General features: G+C 37.5%; 1 pseudogene; it reads left to right on the plus strand.

Moving 5' to 3' along the window:
* LOC108756448 overlaps positions 1-3235 on the plus strand; it is an 80639-nt pseudogene that overhangs the window by 65144 nt on the left and 12260 nt on the right.

Consider the following 3235-nt stretch of genomic DNA (forward strand, 5'->3'; position numbering starts at 1 on the left):
TTTCCGGAGTTGTAGATCCAATAACATAGCGTTTATCATCTGCCACGGAAAAATATCCCATCACGAAATTGCCCACGCGAATCACAATAAAACGGCACGTCGCGTTACGTGCTTGGAAATTTCTCAGGCTTTATCGGTATTCATGAAACTTTTACTCAGCTAAAGAGACGCGCTCGTAAACTGTGGTTATAGTTTCGAAAACTATCGATTACTGGATCCATTTGTTGAAGAAAAGTTGACCCTCTCGTGGACAAATACTCTCCTTCTTTCTGTATTCTTGATTCATCCTAAAAACTTGTCCGTATTAAGCAGTATCTTTGGGAAACAAGCTCCAAATACATATACATATATGTCTAAAGTCAGGAAGAAGTTCTGCGGTGGGTTCTCAGCAGCGGGATGAGTAATGGGAAGGTCTCTCTGCGTACTGTAGCGAGCAGTTTGTCGTCGAAACTAACCAAGGTCCCTGGCAGCTCATTTCGCAGCAGGGCACGTAATTCAATTTCCATGTAGCGATTCCCCTGCTCTGGCCTCGTGCTCGACCCTCCCTGCCTAAACCGGGCGAGACCCGAAATTATCTCAGGGCGTCACTTTACCAGGCGCGAACGCATTCTCGGGATGTTTGCACGCGCCACGAATGTCAAAGCAAGTCTATTATCACATCATGCCTATCTATGGTTTATCATATTATACAAAATAACACTATATATAATAAGATTATTATTAATCTCAAATGATTTGTCTCGATTTCGACACTCTTCGTCTCATTCGTTGCAGTCTCAGTATTATCTTTTTCTGTTCTATTTATAAAAATTAAAGTTGTCCTTATTAAGTATAGTATCAGTATATATACATACACACCAGGAGATTTATATACATATATATATATACAGACTAGGAGATTTATACACATTCAGATAAAAATAGAACATATATAAAAGTATTAATAAACTAGAGTATGTTATAGAAATATTTCATTTGTCTTTTAAAGCGATACCGATGATAATCCAGTACGAAAGTACAAGATTAAATCGAGTACTCCGCTGAAAGTGGTTTAGGTAAGAAACGGAAGGATAATAAACGCGAAGGCGACAGTCCTTTTAATCTTGAGAGGATAAAAGTCCTCGAGGACGAAATCCGACGAGGATACTGAGAAGCATTGTTCATTTCGACGATATAAAACTGAATTGTGCGATCAGACGCGAACTTGCTTGACTTCTCGTTCTCTCAGAAGTGACTTTCCAAATGTGAGGGGAATAAGAGATTTTCTCGGGAATTAAAGAACCTTCTTCTGTTTTTCCACCTCGGTAAAAGTCAAGTCAAAAGGACGACTTTACTTTCTCCCTCTTTCTAGCTCTTTTCCTTTCTTGAGGCATAGAGGCATCTCCGCTCTGCTTCTCATCGCGAAATTTGGCAAATCGATGATTTATTCCAGAAAGTTTGAATTGGATCACGATATTAAAGATTCCGCGCACAAAATGGCTCAAGTAAATTCTCATAAGGAATACGATAGGTATACTTCTTTGATTCCTTTGCATGTGACGACCGCGTTTCGAAGTTGAGACCAGTTGCAGGGTTCCAAATTCCTAATTACAATACTTCTTGCCTTTACCGATGTACGATAATCTCGATATAACTAACTGCACGCGTTCTACGAATCAAAGGGATCTGCCCATTGGAATTTTTTACAATTCAATTTGTCAATTGAATCTGGCGAGTGAATGGAGCCTGTTAAAAGTTTCGCCACGCTTTTTTTCTCGGCGGGTACGTCGCGAGCTCGCGTAATCGCGTTTGTCACGCGAGAACCGATGCTGAGTGGGACGCTATTACGAATAAACGTTACGAACTGATTCCAATTAAGGGCTATTATAGGGTCGTTAATAATGGCGCGCAGCACACGAGGTCGATAACGTTGTTTGGCACATTGTAGTGCGCGCCAACTGTAATGGATTGCAAGGGACTGTTACAAAGTGTCGTTAAGTCCCAATGATACATATTATTTATGAAATCGTATAATTTTTTCATACAAATCGATCCTTCACGTGGTGGAAGCATTAAGATCTTCAAAAAATGAATACCTCGCGAGATGTTTCATAAATTTCATTCTGACATATTCTGATATTTTCTTGTAGGATATTATTCTTGTGCAATTTTAATAGACCTGTGCAAGATATCTTTTCGAAGAAGAATATCGAATTACAATTCATCCGAACAGTCTGGTCCATAACAGTTAATTACTTCTAATTCTTTATAACTCACACACACAGAATAAAAATTCTTTAAAATGCTGTCTGGATTTTTTTAGGATGCCTAATGAGAACGTGTGTGCCTGTGGCGTAGTCGTGGGTCTGCCGAAATGCCAGGGAAAGCTGGCAATCCTGCTGCCCAAGGCGAAGGGCAACAAGTCAGAGGGCAAGAGCTCGCGGAAACAACTCGAAGAAGGGCAAGTACCGAAGACTCGAACGTCGAATGAGACCGGAAGCAGCAGCATGGTGACTGAATCCGCGAGATCCACGACGAAGAGCAGCAAGCACGAGAAGCGGCTCACTCACTCGAGGAGGACTCGAAGCGCCGACAGAGCTGAATCACATTATACTTACATCGGTCAGTCAGTTCGCGTATTAAGTTCAAATTAATATTATCGTGATGTCGAAAGAATATTTATTTCAAATATCTATTACGTTTTACGGTATTATAGACGTTTTTGAAATGTGCACTCTTAAATTTATAATATTAAGAGCCTATTCTGTAACTTTTAATGATTATAATTGTAGTGTCACAATGTTATCGCGCATGTTTTGTATAATATATGTTGTTGCGCAATTTATTACAGTCATTAAGAGTTACAGAATAAGCCTCTAAATTAGATTTAATTTGAATTATTTTTAATCATTTCTCTTAATTATATCCGTAATTTAATAAAAAAAATATAATTACATAATTTTAATTTAAGAAAATATATTAAATATAACACAAAATTAATTTATTATTTATAAATAATGTGCGTTCATATAGACGTTGTTTACTTTAAAATTAATCTCAGAAATGTGGATTGATTTATATTTTGACATACATACATGGTTAAAAATAAATGTTAATTAACTCCAGAGATTAGGTTGTCATTGTTTCTCTAATATTCAAGTATAGATAAAAATGTAAAGTACATATATAGATAAAAGTTCAGGGAAAAAGATTAGGGGAAAAGATAGAAAGAATGTTCCATTTTTGGTTTTCGACA

This window comes from Trachymyrmex septentrionalis, unplaced genomic scaffold, assembly GCF_001594115.1.
Source record: "Trachymyrmex septentrionalis isolate Tsep2-gDNA-1 unplaced genomic scaffold, Tsep1.0 scaffold127, whole genome shotgun sequence".
In the NCBI taxonomy this organism is placed as follows: domain Eukaryota; kingdom Metazoa; phylum Arthropoda; class Insecta; order Hymenoptera; family Formicidae; genus Trachymyrmex; species Trachymyrmex septentrionalis.